Genomic DNA, 20,659 nt, shown 5'->3' with positions numbered 1-20,659 from the left:
AACCTCCCTAGTCTTAAACTCCATCACTCTAGCAGTGAAGGACAAAATTCCATTTGCCTTCTTAATCACCTGTTGCACCTGTAAACCAACGTTTTGCGACTCATGCACTAGCACACCCAGGTCTCTCTGCACAGCGGCATGTTTTAATATTTAATCATTTAAATAATAATCCCTTTTGCTATTATTCCTACCAAAATGGATAACCTCACATTTGTCAACATTGTATTCCATCTGCATGACCCTAGCCCATTCACTTAAGCTATCCAAACCCCTCTGCAGACTTCCGGTCTCCCCTGCACTTTTTGCTTTACCACTCATCTTAGTGTCGCCTGCAAACTTGGACACATTGCACTTGGTCCCCAACTCCAAATCATCTATGTAAATTGTGAACAATTGTGGGCCCAACACTGAACGCTGAGGGACACCCAGTCCTCTGCTCTCCCACTCACCTTTGCCACTTTGTACGCATTTTCCTTCAATTTGCTACTCTCCCTTATTTCCTTCGATATCCACGGTCGATTTTCCCTCTTTCTACCGTCCTTCCTTTTTGTTGGTGTATATCTTTGCTAAGCACTGTGAAAAATTGCTTGGAAAGTTCTCCACTGTTCCTCAACCGTTTCACCATAAAGTCTGGGCTCCCAGTCTTCTCTCATCCCATTGCAATCTCCTTTGTTTCAGCACAAAACACTAGTGTTTGATTTTACCTTCTCACTCTCCATCTGTATTTTAAATTCCACCATATTATGATCGCTCCTTTTGAGAGGATCCCTAACTATGAGATCATAGATCAATCCTGTCTCATTACACAGGACCAGATATAGGACCGCTTGTTCCCTCGTAGGTTCCATTACATACTGTTCTAGAAAACTATCGCGGATACATTCTATAAACCCCTCCTCAAGGCTGCCTTGACCGACCTGGTTAAACCAATCGACATGTAGATTAAAATCCCCCATGATAACTGCTGTACCATTTCTACATGCATCAATTATTTCTTTGTTTATTGCCTGCCCCACCATCATGTTACTATTTGGTGGCCTATAGACTACTCCTATCAGTGACTTTTTCGCCTTACTATTCCTGATTTCCACCCAAATGGATTCAACCTTATCCTCCATAGCACCGATGTCATCCTTTACTATTGCCCGGATGTCATCCTTAAATAACAGAGCTACACCACCTCCTTTACCATCCACTCTGTCCTTCCGAATAGTTTGATACCCTTGGATATTTCACTCCCAGTCGTGACCATCCTTTAACCATGTTTCAGTAATGGCCACAAAATCATAGTCATTCACGGTGATTTGCGCCATCAACTCATTTACCTTACTCCGAATACTACGAGCATTCAGGTAAAGTACACTTATGTTGGCTTTTATACCTCTGTTTTGAATCTTAACACCTTGATCAGTAACCTCTCCTAAGTTATTATTCCTCTTAACGTTTCTCCTAATTTTCCTTGTCGTTGAACCCATATCTTCATGTAACAACTTGCCACATCGTTTTCCATTTCTGTTTTTACTTCCCGCTTTATTCCTTTTATTCACTGAGCTCCCCTCAGTCACTATACCTTGTACTGTCGCCCTTTTGATTTTTGACTATGGCTTCTCTGCCTCACACTTTCCCCCTTACTGCCTTTTGTTTCTGACCTTGTTTTACTACCTTCTGACTGCATCGTTTCCCACCCCGCTGCCACATTAGTTTAAACACTACCCAACCACTCTAGCAAACAGCCGCCCTAGGACATCAGTTCCAGTCCTGCCCAGGTGTAACCTGTCCAGTTTGTACAGGTCCCACCTCCCCCAGGACCGGTCCCAATGCCCCAGGAATCTGAAACCGTCCCCCTAACACCATCCCTTCAGCCACGTATTCATCCTATATATCCTGACATTTCTACTCTGACCAGCACCTGGCACCGGTAGTAATCCTGAGATCACTAGCTTCGAGGTCCGATTTCTCAACTTCCTTCCTAGTTCCATGTATTCTGCATTTAGGACCTCATCCCTTTTTTTTACCTATGTCGTTTGTGCCGATGTGTACCACGACCACTGGCTGTTCACCCTCCCCCTCCAGAAAGTCCTGTACCCGCTCCGAGACATTCTTGACCCTAGCACCAGGGAGGCAACATACTATCCTGGAGTCTCGTTTGTGGCCACAAAAACGCCTGTCTATTCCCCTTACTATTGAATCCCCTCTAACTATTGCACTGTCACACTTACCACCCCTCCCCTCTGCAGCAGAACCAACCGTGGTGCCACAAGTTTGGCTGTTGCTGTTTTCCCCTGAGGCCATTCCCCTCAACAGTATCCAAAGCGGTATATCAGTTCTGCAGGGTAATGGCCACAGGAGATTCCTTCACTACCTGCCTCGCTCTCTTCCTCTGTCTGGTGGTCATCCATTCCCTTCCTGTCTTCGGAGCCTGAGCCTGCAGTGTGATCACCTCTCTATACGTGCTATCCACGATGCTCTCCGACTCGCGGATTCTCCACAGTGTCCAGCTGTCCCTACCAGCAAAATAATTTAATGGTAATTTCCCAGATGCTCCCCAGTGTCTCCAGCCGCCACTCCAGCTCTGAAACTTGAGCTTCCAGGAGCTGTAACTGCAGACACTTCCTGCACACTTGCTGACCCTGCCACTCTGATGGGGCGAGCTCCTCTCGTGTCCCCCACCCCCTACCCAGCCACATCCCTGGACGTCCAGGCGTCGACGAGCGATAATGACACCAACATAGACGGGGACCATTGACCCAACGACACGAGACCCAGGACATCCTGGAGCTCGAGTCCTGGGATGGCACAGATTTCCCGTCAGAGCTTTCTCCAGCGTCCTCCCCCATCCCAGACACTCACCTCGGTTGGGCACATTAGTGAAGAGGCTCCTAGGGAACTCGTGAGTGCGCAACACCCACATGCACCAGGACAGCAGGTGAAGGTTGGACGTACCGAGTTGATGGATGGTGGGAGGGTGGGCCATCCCCAGGGACAAGCTGCCGTCCAGACACGTTTCAGGCTTCTGGATGCCGAAGCACCCCTCGATCATGCCATGGTCGCTGCATGCGCATCGTTGTAACACGTCTCCACGCTGGTCTGTGGCTTCAGTAGAGGCATTTGCAGCCAAGACTGCAGTGGATGACCCCTGTCAACCAGGTGCCAACCCCACAGCCAAGGATGTGACTCGAAGAGGCTAGGGGCCTTCCTGTGCTAGGAAGAAGGCGTCATGCCAGAGTTTCGTGCGGGCTCGGTCCATGTTGAAATGGATGCGCCGCATATCGGGCCTCAGTGACGGCACAGATGCACCTGTGCACCAGGCTCTGTGAGAGCCCGGGCACATCCCCACTCTGTTGCATAGAATTCCAGGACAACCATCACCCCGACGGTGACGAATGTGATATAAAATAGTTACTTTAGAGATATTAGTTAATGTAATGTAGAGGTAGGCCAGTCTAATTCTGGTGAGTTCACAGACAAAGGATTTCAGACCGCATGGCAAAGCAGGAAGAGGTGTGTCCACCAAAGGAGGAGAAAAGGATGCTGGGCAATAGGGGCCAGAGGAAGGGATTGGAAGTGAGCCAATCAGAATATATCAACAGGTCAGGAGGGATATAGGATGACCTATGGGCATCGTGTATGTGAAACTTGATGCCATTTGAATGTATCAGTACAGACTCCTTTGTTCCACATCCTCACTTGATTCCAGAAGTCTACGGAGCAGGATGTGCTTCGTGCTCCTGAGAATTGAGGAAAGCTTGCAAGCTAAATAAAATAACTAATGCTGTACCTGCAAATCCATCTCGACTGTTATTGAGGCCAGATTGACGGGTAAAGAAGTTTGGGATTTGTCATTTGGTGCCGAAACCCGGGATTTCTCAAGACGGTTCTGACCAACTGCGAAATCAGAATTAGACTGATTGTGAACAGGAGGATGGGGAAAAAGGGCCCACAATGTAGAGCTGGAAAATGATCACGCATTGATTTTTCCCCTCTTCTTATCGTCTGATTAGTCTGGTCACTCGCGATTGGTACGGAAAGATCGTCTCGACGAAATCAAAGGTCAGTCTGGGGATTAGAAATTTAATTGATGGGATTTCATATTGTTGATTCGGCTTGGGTTAGGCTTTGGGTTGATGGGACATCTAAAATGATGATTCAATTCCAAGTATAAGTGTTTTTATGGCTGATGAGACTTCAGTAGTGGAGGTTCAGCCCAGTATAAGTGTTTTTATAGCTGATGAGACTTCAGTAGTGGAGGTTCAGCCCAGTATAAGTGTTTTTATGGCTGATGTGACCTCAGGATGAGGGTTCAGTCCAGTATGTGTTTTTAAATCTGAAGATGATTCAATTCCATGTGTGAGTGCTTTAAATCTATAGTTGATTAAGCTATAAAAAAAATTGTACCCTTGGACTGTAGTGGTGAAAAACGCAGTTCTGAGGACTAGTTGAGATTGTGGGGAATTGCTTGGATAAATTTCAAGACCAGAACATCCTGTCTTGAAAGCTGGATGCTGCATATTGGTTGAAGCAGAAGTCTCTCAAAGGGTTAACAGCAGCAGCCAAAGTTAAAGACGACAGACAGTGCTTCTCACTCAGGCCTTGAGATAACAGCAGCAGCCTGTAGTGTAATCGGATACCTTTCCTTTGAGTCAGTGAACTCCAGCAAAGTTACGTTTTGAATTAATTAAAGGAAACCAGTGGGTTTCTCCACCTCTTTGATAAAAGTTATTATTTTCGAAAGCAATTGATTGAAATTGCCAGAATCTTAAGTTTTACTTACTTGAAATAATGTTTATCTCATTTTATTTGTGAATTAATAGAAACCTAAAGAAGATCACTGACACCATTTTAAAAAGTGTAAATCTGGAGATGATAGTTGACTTTGCCAACATTTTTGTGAATGTAAGAAAAACTTGCTCAAAGAAAAATTGTTAAGATAAAGAATTAATTAAGTTGTAAATGTTATACAAGTTTGTGTTAAGCAAATCGTAAATTTAGTTCTGAGTTGAGATCATAGCTAAGCTTGCAAGTTGCAGTAATTCAATTTGAATTTTCAAACATTTTTAAGTTTTAAAAAAACACTGTTAGAACCTTTTCAATCGTTTTGCCAAGAAAAAAAACAAAAAAAACGCGCAAGTAGAGACAGGAAAGGCACGGGTCAAACAAAAGATGAGCTACGTAGTTCAATGGCTGGCCTTGAATTGACAGAAAATGATAAATTCAATAATTTAGAAAAGTCACTAAAAGTTCCGACTGCACCTGTAGCATTGTCTGCACTAATTCCAGAACCACCAGAGTATAATAATTTATATCCAGTCACTGCTCCCCAGATTCCAATCATGCCAGTAACTCAAGCTCTTTTGGGTGATGGTGTGGGTCCTGATTTACCATCTTCACGATCAGTAGAGAAAGAGGAGCTCTGTTCTGCAAGCCCAGTTAGCTCTAGGACCAGATCTCGGACAGCGAGAGAAGGGCTTGATCCTAACCAGAAACAATTAAGCATACCACCTAAATCCCTCCAAACCAAGGGGAAACCGCAAATTTCAGAACAAAGGGAGCTGCAACAGATGATTTTGAAGAGAAAGAACTCCCTCTAGTGACAGGGAGGGACGTTGAAGTCTTGGAAGAACCAGAGGAAATAGCTAGAGTGCCCCCTGGTGAGACCTGGAGACAGTTGCCGATTAGGAAGATACCAATCACTTGAATTATGCTAGCCACGCCGCACTTCAGCAAGCCCATTCGTTAGACGACGATAGGCGGACACAGATCCTGAATGCGTTGAATAGCACATTTCAAAAGCCCATAAATATCTCTGCTATCTTAGACCTAAAACCTAAGAAGACTGAAGAGCATGAGGAATTTCTGGAGCGTTTTAATGAAATCTACTGTGGGCAGTCAGGCGACTTGCCATATCAAAATGGTCAGAATTCCCCTCAATATTGTGCTATGTTAATGCATTGCCTACCACCTTCCGTAGCTACTGCTGTGAAATGTAATAACATGAATTGGACAGAGAACGACCCTTCCCAGATGGCAAGGGCAGTCAGATTTTATTGGAAGGAGGGTGTAGGCCAGGAAGGAGGCTCAGTTACAAAGGTTAAGACTGAGTATGTAATGAAAAAGGATGATCTGCGACCCCAATAAGCGGCAGAAATGGTAGTTTGCCAGCAGGAGCCCCAATATTGTGACTTTGGGTGGGTGGATCAGCGAGGGGGAGGATACCAAACCCACCCAAAGGGACCCACAGCTCCTTTTTATGGCCCACCGTATGCATCAACAGCTTTACAACCGCCGCCCCCTCTGAGGGGCCATTGGTCTACTGGGAGAAGAGGACGGGGCAGATATAGAGGGAGCAATGCATGTTTTAATTGCGGCCGTGCAAATCACTGGCAACAGGAATGCCCCTTTAAAAGACAGGCAGCAGAAGGAGATTATCCGACCCAAAGGAGGGGGTACCCACCAAGGGGAGGACAGACGAGATACACTGACTTCTCCCAGGCAAACCCTTTCCCAACACAGGATTGACTAGCTAATTTAGTCATAAGGACTCTCCAATCGGACAGGGAGCCTATTATCTCTCTGCAGATAGGAGATCAACATCACTCATTTGTAATCGACACTGGAGCAGCCATGTCTTCTGTGCAATCAGAACTTCGACTACCACTATCCGACCACACGCAGCAATTGTCGGGGTTCCAAGGACAGGTGTGTGAGTATCCTATTTCTGAACCTGTGACAGTCACTTACGAGAATAAGTCTGCAGATCATCAGTTTGTAGTGACTACTGGATTGGACTGTAACTTGTTGGCCCGAGATTTACTGTGTATCTTCCAGCTACAGCTAGAGTGCGGAGACGAGGGGGTAACGGTTAAATCATGGAGGATGAGACAACAGTGCTATATTTCTATCACCCCCCAGTGGTGGACGTTAGACATTGAACATTCACTGCATCACGTTACCCTGGCCTATGACAGAACTGGACAAAACAGGGAGTTGGAGGACAAATACCGGCCATTAATTGGGACCGAATGGCCAGTCAAGGTTACAGCCACAGTCACGGGAAAAGAAGGTACAGCCGATTTTGTTACAATATCACCACATTTATGGCCACAGTCAGCTTCGGTAAGCCCTCATATTACACGTCAGGTCCACGACCAGTACCATGCCAGGGATCTGGGGCAAATGGTAAGGAGGGCAGTGGATCATTTGGATCCAACAGAGTACGCACTTCAAGTCATGCCGGACGTCACTGCCATAAAATATTTTGAGGTCCCTGAAACAATTAACACTCGACTGCAGCATCACTGGGGACATGATGTTTTGGAATATGTCAATCCACAGGTCTGGGCGGAATACCCATCACAAGTGGGAAAGACAAATGTTACACCTATTAAGGTAATGATTAAGGATTATGTAAAGCTACCTTCCATTCGGCAATACCCCCTGAAATCCCAAGCTGCTCCGTCTATAGACAAATTAATTCAAGAGCTGTTGCAACAGGGTATTTTGGTCCCTTGCCAATCAGAATGTAACACCCCCATACTTGCTGTGCCTAAACTAGCCAAACCAGACCAGTACCGATTAGTACAGGATTTACGTTCAATCAATGCCATCGCATAGCCGTTACATGCTCTCACCCTCCAACAGGATATTACGGTGTATAGCTCCCACTCGGTCATCGCACTACTGAGGCAACTGCAGACTCAGCATCTTACCGCAGCTCGTCAGAATAGGTATGAGGTATACCTTTTGAACAATCCAAGTCTGACATTTAAACACTGTACCACTATCAATCCAGCCTGTTTTCTTAGTGGTCCCCCTGTCCATGAAGACGCACCTGGCCACGACTGTTTAGCCTTGATTCAGGAGACTACCACAATAAGGGGCGATTTGAGTGACATTTCGTCAGAACAACCTGATATGATTATGTGTGGTCAAATATCCCACCGGGGTTTAGTTAATGACTTACTGCAGGCCCTTCTTATGCCCGCACAGATTTCCGTTATTAAATGCGCTGCCCATACAAATGGTAAGACCCCAGTTGACGTTGGTAATGAACACGCAGATTGTGCAGCGTGGCAGCCGCGCAAATTCAGCAAGTGATGGTGCCTAAAATGTTAAGTCAGACTAAATGATCTACTATAAATATGTCTGCTTCTGACAAGTCAATGCCAACCATCCAAGACGTCATAAGGTTACAGGAGGACGCTCCTGAGAGTGATAAACAAATGTGGAAACGGTTAGGTTGTACATATGATTCTGTTTCCTCTTTATGGACCACGCCAGCACATCAGACTTGTATGTCTGATGTACTGGCTTTATGGGTCATTGAATGTGTACACTTTGCAACTCATTGTGGGGCTCGAGGGACTAGTGATTTGTTGCTGGACACTTGGTGGCACCCTAAAATGCAGGGGTTGGCCCAGAGTATCAGTAATCGGTGTTTGATTTGTCAGCAATATAACACCGGAAAAGGTATCACTTGTGGGATGGGGCAAACCCCGTTGCCCAGTGGTCCCTTTGAGACGCTCCAAATGGATTACATTGAGTTGGAAAGGTGTCAATGTTATAAATATGTTTTGGTCATTGTGGATGTGTTCAGCAGATGGGTCGAGGCATATCCGACTATCGATAATAAAGCTGCTACTGTGGTTAAAGTCTTGATGCGGGAAATCATTCCCCGGTACAGTAGACCAGCTCAGTTGAGTTCTGATAACGGGCCTCATTTTCTTGGACAGATTAACCTGCCTCCCTTCTCCAGTGCTATTTTACAGGTGTGGAGCATGATGGGGTGGCTACGCACCGTCTGTGTGATATTTGGCCTCACCTCGCTTGGAGTGTTATTGGCGATGGACATGGAAAAGGGGAATATTACCTATATTTGTAACTCCCAACCAATCTACAAGGATACATCACCTATGCAAAGGTGATGTTCTTCGCTGCCCCCATATACGAGGACATGGTATCGACTCATGGAAGGTCGTCAAAGTTAAGGAGAATGCAGGACTCATGAACCAATTGCACCGGTCCCGGCGATGGGAAGGGAACATTATATGGACATTGCCTTGTTTTTGGAATACATGTAAATTTGATTTTGGATGTGTTAAGATTGGTGCAATAAAGGTCACATCAGGCCATCAGGAGAGCGTAGGAAGAGGCTATGAGAAAGAGAGAGGGACTAGAGAGAAGACTGGGCGTGTGAGAAGGGAAGTACAGCTAGAACATAGGTTACCGGGAGATACACTTAAGTTAGTTAAAGGCCAAACTGAGGAAAACCTGGGTAGTATGATTCTCTTCTACCAGATTTACCATCGCTTGTATGGCCACGGACGGGTTGTCTGCTACCCGAACCTTGCAGCAGTGTCTAGGTTATTTTCTGTTTCACCGCTTTGGGGCACTCCCCAAACGGTGGTTCATTGTCAGCATTCCGAGCCACTGCCCGAGCAAGTCACTCTTCCTTACGATCCGGGTTCAGCATCACCGGCTATTTGCCTTCCCCTTCCTCGGGATAATTCCCATTCACAGTCTGATAGGCTGCAACTGTGGAGGGCGTATATACCTAGTCACTTCACTCCCAATAGGGATTCCCGGTCGTACGAGAATTGTTTCAGCAGTGAAGGATACGGCTGTTTGCTGGGAGAGGTGGAAAGGAATATAACATGTCTGTTCCCCACCTGTACGGACAGGAGGTGCCATACCACCCAGGCGTCTGGCCAATGTGTTTGTTACAACACCACTTGCGTTCCATTGAACGCCGGCCTCCAGCTCCTTTGTGGCTGGGGGAATGTCTCTCATATCACTGTTGGGACTAGGGCTTTCCGCATTGCTAGGCGGCCCGAATGGACGTTTCGAAGCTAGATAAACTGGGCTACTGGGCTACAGTCCCTTGGCTGTCAGCAATAGGAATTATTTTATTTGTGGCCTTACCATCTTGGGAAATGAAACCTTGGGAGCCCTCGGGGCAATAACCAAGGAATTGTTTCAGCTACGGTTGTTTGCAATGCTGAACCGGTATGCTCTTGACTATCTTCTGGCCTGTGAGGGTGGGGTATGCGCCATAGTGCAGGGCAAGTGCATCATGGGAGTTCAGGACTTGACCGCTAACATCACTAGATTTATGGATCACATACGGGATCACCTGGACAGAATGCAGGATCCTGGCTCTTGGGGTAACTGGGGATTTGGAGGTTGGAAGGACTGGTTGATAAATATGGCCATGTATTTAGTGGTGGCTATCGGCTGCATCTTTGTGGGCCTAGCCATCCTTAAATGTGTGATGGGTAGAATGTGGGGTGCATTGGAACAGATCAATGCCCCTAAAATCTTAACTGTTAAAATCCATGAGGGCGCAGCAGATGAGGGGGGACTAAGCCAGGAATTGGAAATGCAGCGACGGATCTTTTTAGATGAGGAACCGTAGCTATGGATTGGATAGTTCGGTTATCATGGAATGATAAAAGGAGGGAATGACGAATGTGATATAAAATAGTTACTTTAGAGATATTAGTTAATGTAATGTAGAGGTAGGCCAGTCTAATTCTGGTGAGTTCACAGACAAAGGATTTCAGACCACATGGCAAAGCAGGAAGAGGTGTGTCCACCAAAGGAGGAGAAAAGGATGCTGGGGTAATAGGGGCCAAAGGAAGGGATTGGAAGTGAGCCAATCAGAATATATCAACAGGTCAGGAGGGATATAGGATGACCTATGGGCATCGTGTATGAACATAGAACATAGAAAATACATCACAGAACAGGCCCTTCGGCCCACGATGTTGTGCCGAACCTTTGTCCTAGATTAATCATAGATTATCATTGAATTTACAGTGCAGAAGGAGGCCATTCGGCCCCCTGCGTCTGCACCGGCTCTTGGAAAGAGCACCACACCCAAACTCAACACCTCCACCCAACACCAAGGGCAATTTTGGACACTGAGGGCAATTTATCATTGGCCAATCCACCTACCCTGCACATCTTTGGACTGTGGGAGGAAACCGGAGCACCCGGAGGAAACCCACACAGACACGGGGAGGACGTGCAGACTCCGCACAGACAGTGACCCAAGCCGGAATCGAACCTGGGACCCTGGAGCTGTGAAGCAATTGTGCTATCCACAATGCTACCGTGCTGCCCTTAAAAACAAATAAATCTACACTATATCATTTTACCGTAATCCATGTACCTATCCAATAGCTGCTTGAAGGTCACTAATGTTTCCGATTCAACTGCTTCCACAGGCAGTGCATTCCATGCCCCCACTACTCTCTGGGTAAAGAACCTACCTCTGATATCCCTCCTATATCTTCCACCTTTCACCTTAAATTTATGTCCCCTTGTAATGGTTTGTTCCACCCGGGGAAAAAGTCTCTGACTGTCTACTCTATCTATTCCCCTGATCATCTTATAAACCTCTATCAAGTCGCCCCTCGTCCTTCTCCGTTCTAATGAGAAAAGGCCTAGCACCCTCAGCCTTTCCTCGTAAGACCTACTCTCCATTCCAGGCAACATCCTGGTAAATCTCCTTTGCACCTTTTCCAAAGCTTCCACATCCTTCCTAAAATGAGGCGGCCAGAACTGTACACAGTACTCCAAATGTGGCCTTACCAAAGTTTTGTACAGCTGCATCATCACCTCACGGCTCTTAAATTCAATCCCTCTGTTAATGAACGCGAGCACACCATAGGCCTTCTTCACAGCTCTATCCACTTGAGTGGCAACTTTCAAAGACGTATGAACATAGACCCCAAGATCTCTCTGCTCCTCCACATTGCCAAGAACTCTACCGTTAACCCTGTATTCCGCATTCATATTTGTCCTTCCAAAATGGACAACCTCACACTTTTCAGGGTTAAACTCTATCTGCCACTTCTCAGCCCAGCTCTGCATCCTATCTATGTCTCTTTGCAGCCGACAACAGCCCTCCTTACTATCCACAACTCCACCAATCTTCGTATCGTCTGCAAATTTACTGACCCACCCTTCAGGGGCCTTCTGGGAGGTGAGTAGTGAATTTAAAACCACTTACCTTTACAGGGGCAGCCCTTTGGATTTCGGCGGCAGCGGTGCGCAGGGGCCTTCTGGGAGGTGAGTAGTTAGTTTAAAAAGCCTTGCCTGGTCCCGTGTCTGTTCTTCTTTTCAGTTTTATTTGTTTTTATATAAGGCGGGAACCGGAAGTTCTACCTCTGGCAAGTGCCCCCCCCCCCAACCAATAAATTCTGGTGGAGAGGAAACCCGAGACACTACACATGTAGTGTCTCCCACCCGCCCTCCTCCTCTAACCTAATAATAAGACCCATTGGTGTAAGGTAAGTGCCATATTATATTATTATATTATTAGCATTGTGCAGGTCAAGGATCGGTGGTGGAGGAGCAGTCTCTGTCAGCGAGAGAACCTGAGAACATCTCAGACACTCAGAAGGCAAGTAAGTGATTTTTACTTTTATACCTTTTTTCAAATTGTGTGTGTCGGGGGGAAACTGAAGCGACATCACAGAAAAGCTGTGACCTGAGTGGCTGGTTGGGATTATAACCTTAATTTTAAAAAAAAATTTGAGTATTTGGGAACTAATTAAACATAATAAATTAATTATAATTTAGAGGATATCTAAGCCAGAGATCGGAGAGTATTATAGTTAGCTATCGCATTGCTATTAGAAATCTAGTGCTAGGAAACAGATAGTTGACAGTAACTTTGCAATTTAAAAAAAAAAGTATTTATAAAAAAAAAAAGACAAATTTTAATTTTAATTAATTGACGCAATGTCAGTTAGAGGGGTGCTGTGCTCTGACTGTGAGATGTGGCAGGTCCGGGAGGCTTCCTGCGTCCCGGATGGCTTCATCTGCAGAAAGTGCACCCAACTGCAGCTCCTCACAGACCGCATGGTTCGGTTGGAGCAGCAATTGGATGCACTTAGGAGCATGCAGGTGGCGGAAAGCGTCATAGATCGCAGTTATGTAAATGTGGTCACACCCAAGGTGCAGGCAGAGAAATGGGTGACCACCAGAAAGGGCAGGCAGTCAGTGCAGGAATCCCCTGTGGTTGTCCCCCTCTCGAACAGATATACCCCTTTGGATACTGTCGGGGGGGATAGCCTATCAGGGGAAAACAGCAGCAGCCAGAGCAGTGGCACCACGGCTGGCTCTGATGTTCAGAAGGGAGGGTCAAAGCGCAGAAGAGTAATAGTAATAGGGGACTCTATAGTCAGGGGCACAGATAGGCGCTTCTGTGGACGTGAAAGAGACTCCAAGATGGTATGTTGCCTCCCTGGTGCCAGGGTCCAGGATGTCTCCGAAAGGGTAGAGGGAATCCTGAAGGGGGAGGGCAAACAGGCAGAGGTCGTTGTACATATTGGTACTAACGACATAGGCAGGAAGGGGCATGAGGTCCTGCAGCAGGAGTTCAGGGAGCTAGGCAGAAAGTTAAAAGACAGGACCTCGAGGGTTGTAATCTCGGGATTACTCCCTGTGCCACGTGCCAGTGAGGCTAGAAATAGGAAGATAGAGCAGACAAACACGTGGCTAAACAGCTGGTGTAGGAGGGAGGGTTTCCGTTTTCTGGACCACTGGGAGCTCTTCCGGGGCAGGTGTGACCTGTATAAGATGGACGGGTTGCATCTAAACCGGAGAGGCATAAATATCCTGGCCGCGAGGTTTGCTAGTGTCACACGGGAGGGTTTAAACTAGTATGGCAGGGGGGTGGGTACGGGAGAAATAGGTCAGAAGGTGAGAGCATTGAGGGAGAACTAGGGATTAGGGACAGTGTGGCTCTGAGGCAGAGCAGACGGGGAAAAGTTGCTGAACACAGCGGGTCTGGTGGCCTGAAGTGCATATGTTTTAATGCAAGGAGCATTACGGGTAAGGCAGATGAACTTAGAGCTTGGATTACTACTTGGAACTATGATGTTATTGCCATTACAGAGACCTGGTTGAGGGAAGGGCAGGATTGGCAGCTAAACGTACCAGGATTTAGATGTTTCAGGCGGGATAGAGGGGGATGTAAAAGGGGAGGCGGAGTTGCGCTACTTGTTCGGGAGAATATCACAGCTATACTGCGAGAGGACACCTCAGAGGGCAGTGAGGCTATATGGGTAGAGATCAGGAATAAGAAGGGTGCAGTCACAATGTTGGGGGTATACTACAGGCCTCCCAACAGCCAGCGGGAGATAGAGGAGCAGATAGGTAGACAGATTTTGGAAAAGAGTAAAAACAACAGGGTTGTGGTGATGGGAGACTTCAACTTCCCCAATATTGACTGGGACTCACTTAGTGCCAGGGGCTTAGACGGGGCGGAGTTTGTAAGGAGCATCCAGGAGGGCTTCTTAAAACAATATGTAAACAGTCCAACTAGGGAAGGGGCAGTACTGGACCTGGTATTGGGGAATGAGCCCGGCCAGGTGGTAGATGTTTCAGTAGGGGAGCATTTCGGTAACAGTGACCACAATTCAGTAAGTTTTAAAGTACTGGTGGACAAGGATAAGAGTGGTCCGAGGATGAATGTGCTAAATTGGGGGAAGGCTAATTATGACAATATTAGGCGGGAACTGAAGAACATAGATTGGGGGCGGATGTTTGAGGGCAAATCAACATCTGACATGTGGGAGGCTTTCAAGTGTCAGTTGAAAGGAATACAGGACAGGCATGTTCCTGTGAGGAAGAAAGATAAATACGGCAATTTTCGGGAACCTTGGATGACGAGTGATATTGTAGGCCTCGTCAAAAAGAAAAAGGAGGCATTTGTCAGGGCTAAAAGGCTGGGAACAGACGAAGCCTGTGTGGCATATAAGGAAAGTAGGAAGGAACTTAAGCAAGGAGTCAGGAGGGCTAGAAGGGGTCATGAAAAGTCATTGGCAAATAGGGTTAAGGAAAATCCCAAGGCTTTTTACACGTACATAAAAAGCAAGAGGGTAGCCAGGAAAGGGTTGGCCCACTGAAGGATAGGCAAGGGAATCTATGTGTGGAGCCAGAGGAAATGGGCGAGGTACTAAATGAATACTTTGCATCAGTATTCACCAAAGAGAAGGAATTGGTAGATGTTGAGTCTGGAGAAGGGGGTGTAGATAGCCTGGGTCACATTGTCATCCAAAAAGACGAGGTGTTGGGTGTCTTAAAAAATATTAAGGTAGATAAGTCCCCAGGGCCTGATGGGATCTACCCCAGAATACTGAAGGAGGCTGGAGAGGAAATTGCTGAGGCCTTGACAGAAATCTTTGGATCCTCGCTGTCTTCAGGGGATGTCCCGGAGGACTGGAGAATAGCCAATGTTGTTCCTCTGTTTAAGAAGGGTAGCAAGGATAATCCCGGGAACTACAGGCCGGTGAGCCTTACTTCAGTGGTAGGGAAATTACTGGAGAGAATTCTTCGAGACAGGATCTACTCCCATTTGGAAGCAAATGGACGTATTAGTGAGAGGCAGCACGGTTTTGTGAAGGGGAGGTCGTGTCTCACTAACTTGATAGAGTTTTTCGAGGAGGTCACTAAGATGATTGATGCAGGTAGGGCAGTAGATGTTGTCTATATGGACTTCAGTAAGGCCTTTGACAAGGTCCCTCATGGTAGACTAGTACAAAAGGTGAAGTCACACGGGATCAGGGGTGAACTGGCAAGGTGGATACAGAACTGGCTAGGCCATAGAAGGCAGAGGGTAGCAATGGAGGGATGCTTTTCTAATTGGAGGGCTGTGACCAGTGGTGTTCCACAGGGATCAGTGCTGGGACCTTTGCTCTTTGTAGTATATATAAATGATTTGGAGGAAAATGTAACTGGTCTGATTAGTAAGTTTGCAGACGACACAAAGGTTGGTGGAATTGCGGATAGCGATGAGGACTGTCTGAGGATACAGCAGGATTTAGATTGTCTGGAGACTTGGGCGGAGAGATGGCAGATGGAGTTTAATCCGGACAAATGTGAGGTAATGCATTTTGGAAGGGCTAATGCAGGTAGGGAATATACAGTGAATGGTAGAACCCTCAAGAGTATTGAAAGTCAAAGAGATCTAGGAGTACAGGTCCACAGGTCATTGAAAGGGGCAACACAGGTGGAGAAGGTAGTCAAGAAGGCATACGGCATGCTTGCCTTCATTGGCCGGGGCATTGAGTATAAGAATTGGCAAGTCATGTTGCAGCTGTATAGAACCTTAGTTAGGCCACACTTGGAGTATAGTGTTCAATTCTGGTTGCCACACTACCAGAAGGATGTGGAGGCTTTAGAGAGGGTGCAGAAGAGATTTACCAGAATGTTGCCTGGTATGGAGGGCATAAGCTATGAGGAGCGATTGAATAAACTCGGTTTGTTCTCACTGGAACGAAGGAGGTTGAGGGGAGACCTGATAGAGGTATACAAAATTATGAGGGGCATAGACAGAGTGGATAGTCAGAGGCTTTTCCCCAGGGTAGAGGGGTCAATTACTAGGGGGCATAGGTTTAAGGTGAGAGGGGCAAGGTTTAGAGTAGATGTACGAGGCAAGTTTTTTACGCAGAGGGTAGTGGGTGCCTGGAACTCTCTACCGGAGGAGGTAGTGGAAGCAGGGACGATAGGGACATTTAAGGGGCATCTTGACAAATATATGAATAGGATGGGAATAGAAGGCTACGGACCCAGGAAGTGTAGAAGATTGTAGTTTAGTCGGGCAGTATGGTCGGCACGGGCTTGGAGGGCCGAAGGGCCTGTTCCTGTGCTGTACATTTCTTTGTTCTTTGTTCTTTGTTCAACTCCCTCATCCAAGCCATTAATGAAAATCACAAACAGCAGAGGACCCAGAACTGATCCCTGCGGTACGCCACTGGTAACTGGGATCCAGGCTGAATATTTGCCATCCACCACCACTCTCTGACTTCTATCGGTTAGCTTCCCAGGGTTATCCCTAGTCCCTTTTTTGAACAGGGGCACGACATTCGCCACTCTCCAATCCCCTGGTACCACCCCTGTTGACAGTGAGGACAAAAAGATCATTGCCAACGGCTCTGCAATTTCATCTCTTGCTTCCCATAGAATCCTTGGATATATCCCATCAGGCCCGGGGGACTTGTCTATCCTCAAGTTTTTCAAAATGCCCAACACATCTTCCTTCCTAACAAGTATTTCCTCGAGCTTACCAGTCTGTTTCACACTGTCCTCTCCAACAATATCGCCCCTCTCATTTGTAAATACAGAAGAAAAGTACTCGTTCAAGACCTCTCCTATCTCTTCAGACTCAATACACAATCTCCCGCTACTGTCCTTGATCGGACCTACCCTCGCTCTAGTCATTCTCATATTTCTCACATATGTGTAAAAGGCCTTGGGGTTTTCCTTGATCCTACCCGCCAAAGATTGTTCATGCCCTCTCTTAGCTCTCCTAATCCCTTTCTTCAGTTCCCTCCTGGCTATCTTGTATCCCTCCAGCGCCCTGTCTGAACCTTGTTTCCTCAGCCTTACATAAGTCACCTTTTTCCTCTTAACAAGACCTCTCTTGTCAACCATGGTTCCCTCACTCGACCATCGCTTCCCTGCCTGACATGGACATACATATCAAGGACACGTAGTACCTGTTCCTTGAACAAGTTCCACATTTCACTTGTATCCTACCCTGACAGCCTATGTTCCCAACTTATGCACTTCAATTCTTGTCTGACAACATCGTATTTACCCTTCCCCCAATTGTAAACCTTGCCCTGTTGCACGCAACTATCCCTCTCCATTACGAAAGTGAAAGTCACAGAATTGTGGTCACTATCTCCAAAATGCTCCCCCACTAACAAATCTATCACTTGCCCTGGTTCATTACCAAGTACTAAATCCAATATTGCCCCTCCTCTGGTCGGACAATCTACATACTGTGTTAGAAAAGCTTCCTGGACACACTGCACAAACACCACCCCATCCAAACTATTTGATCTAAAGAGTTTCCACTCAATGTTTGGGAAGTTAAAGTCACCCATGACTACTACCCTGTGACTTCTGCACCTTTCCAAAATCTGTTTCCCAATCTGTTCCTCCATATCTCTGCTACTATTGGGGAGCCTATAGAAAACTCCTAACAAGGTGACTGCTCCTTTCCTATTTCTGACTTCAACACATAATACCTCATTAGGGTGATACTCCTCGAACTGCCTTTCTGCAGCTGTTATACTATCTCCAATTAACAATGCCACGCCCCCACCTCTTTTACCACCCTCCCTAATCTTATTGAAACAGCTATAACCAGGGACCTCCAACAACCATTTCTGCCCCTTTTCTATCCAAGTTTCCATGATGGCCACCACATCGTAGTCCCAAGTACCGATCCATGCCTTAAGTTCACCCACCTTATTCGTGATGCTTCTTGCGTTGAAGTATACACACTTCAACCCATCTCCGTGCCTGCAAGTACTCTCCTTTGTCAGTGTTCCCTTCCCCACTGCCTCATTACACGCTTTGGCGTCCTGAATATCGGCTACCTTAGTTGCTGGACTACAAATCCGGTTCCCATTCCCCCGCCAAATTAGTTTAAACCCTCCCGAAGAGTACTAGAAAACCTCCCTCCCAGGATATTGGTGCCCCTCTGGTTCAGATACAACCCGTCCTGCTTGTACAGGTCCCACCTTCCCCAGAATGTGCTCCAATTATCCAAATACCTGAAGCCCTCCCTCCTACACCATTCCTGCAGCCACGTGTTCAACTGCACCCTCTCCCTATTCCTACCCTCGCTATCACGTGGCACCGGCAACAAACCAGAGATGACAACTCTGTCTGTCCTGTCTTTTAACTTCCAGCCTAACTCCCTAAACTTGTTTATTACCTCCACACCCCTTTTCCTACCTATGTCGTTGGTACCAATGTGCACCACGACTTCTGGCTGCTCCCCCTCCCCCTTAAGGATCCTGAAGACACGATCCGAGACATCCCTGACCCTGGCACCCGGGAGGCAACATACCTTCCGGGAGTCTCGCTCGCGACCACAGAATCTCCTATCTATTCCCCTAACCATTGAATCTCCTACAACTATTGCTTTTCTATTCTCCCCCCTTCCCTTCTGAGCCCCAGAGCCAGACTCAGTGCCAGAGACCTGGCCGCTAGGACCTTCCCCCGGTAGGTCATCCCCCCCAACAGCATCCAAAATGGTATACTTGTTTTGAAGGGGAATGGCCACGAGGGATCCCTGCACTGTCTGCCTGTTTGTTTTTTTCCCCCTGGCGGTAACCCAGCTATTCTTGTCCTGTACCTTGGGTGTGGTTACCTCCTTGTAACTCTTCTCAATCACCCCCTCTGCCTCCCGGATGATCCGAAGTTCATCCATCTTCAGCTCCAGTTCCCTAACACGGTCTTTGAGGAGCTGAAGTTGGGTGCACTTCCCGCAGGTTTAGTCAGCGGGGACACCGGTGGTATCCCTCACCACCCACATCCTACAGGAGGAGCATGCAACTGGCCTAGCCTCCATCCCCTCTTACCTGACAGAATATAGCTGCCCTGTGGACTAACTAGATCTCCGCCCTCCGACTCTGCTCCCAGTCAGCTACACTTTCTGTAAACTCCTGGCTCTCTTCTCACTCTTTGCGGAAATGTCGGAAACAAAATGAAAGCAGCACCTTACTCCCTCCTCACCTCACTCCCTCGGTCACCAAACTCTTACTATAGCACTCAAAATGCACCAAATTCAGCACTCAGTGCAAACAAAGTCTGCACTGTAGGGGATCACTTTTATACTGTGAATCTAGCCTCTGAAAACTGGCCTAATCCAATTAACTAATTAACAAGCTCCAGCTGCAAGTGCCTACAAGTAGAAGCCTGTTTAAAGCTGATTGAAAATTCACCTTCTTCTGAACCAAACAGCAACTTTTAAGTTAATTAACTAAATAAAAGAAAGACTAAACTTTAGATAAGAATGAAGCCTTATACTCCCTCGGTCACCAAACTCTTACTATAGCACTCAAAATGCACCAAATTCAGCACTCAGTATGTGAAACTTGATGCCATTTGAATGTATCAGTACAGACTCCTTTGTTCCACATCCTCACTTGATTCCAGAAGTCTACGGAGCAGGATGTGCTTCGTGCTCCTGAGAATTGAGGAAAGCTTGCAAGCTAAATAAAATAACTAATGCTGTACCTGCAAATCCATCTCGACTTCTATTGAGGCCAGACTGACTGGTAAAGAAATTTGGGATTTGTCAACGGCGAATGGGACATGGTGTCCTCCTCCATTCGTCCGTGGTGCCAGGAGCACTATGGTCTGGCAGATATGCTCAGCCGGAGACTTTGATGGCATGCCCAGTCCAGCAGTTCCTCGAATGACAGGCACTGCCTATAATTGTGAGGCCTCATGCAATGCCTCCTTTGTATCTCCTCATCCTCAGCCTGTTGGACGGCCGTCTCTCCATCCTCACTGGCTGCCTCCTGGTCTTCTGGGAGAAGTTCCACTGCTGTAAATTCCTCCACCTCGAGCAGCTCCACCTCCTATAGCTTCAATGAGTCCCCAAAGGCTGCAGCGACAAGGTGGAAGGCCACCATTGCTGGATGAATTTCAATATCCATTATTTGCACGGCTTGAAAGGTGACATGTTTAGCATGGTGCGTACCCCCTGGCCCAACCAGGTCCAACGGGCTCCATGGTCGCCCCAATTGGCACTGTGGACCCTGCCCCTGCATGTCCCCATTCCCCCATCCCCGCACCCCTAGCCCCATTGGTGCGGCACCGTGGGGGACTCTGGCCCTGGTAG

The sequence above is a fragment of the Scyliorhinus torazame genome, chromosome 5, assembly GCF_047496885.1.
Source record: "Scyliorhinus torazame isolate Kashiwa2021f chromosome 5, sScyTor2.1, whole genome shotgun sequence".
NCBI classification, from domain to species: Eukaryota; Metazoa; Chordata; class Chondrichthyes; order Carcharhiniformes; family Scyliorhinidae; genus Scyliorhinus; species Scyliorhinus torazame.
Note: the sequence above shows the minus strand (reverse complement) of the source record.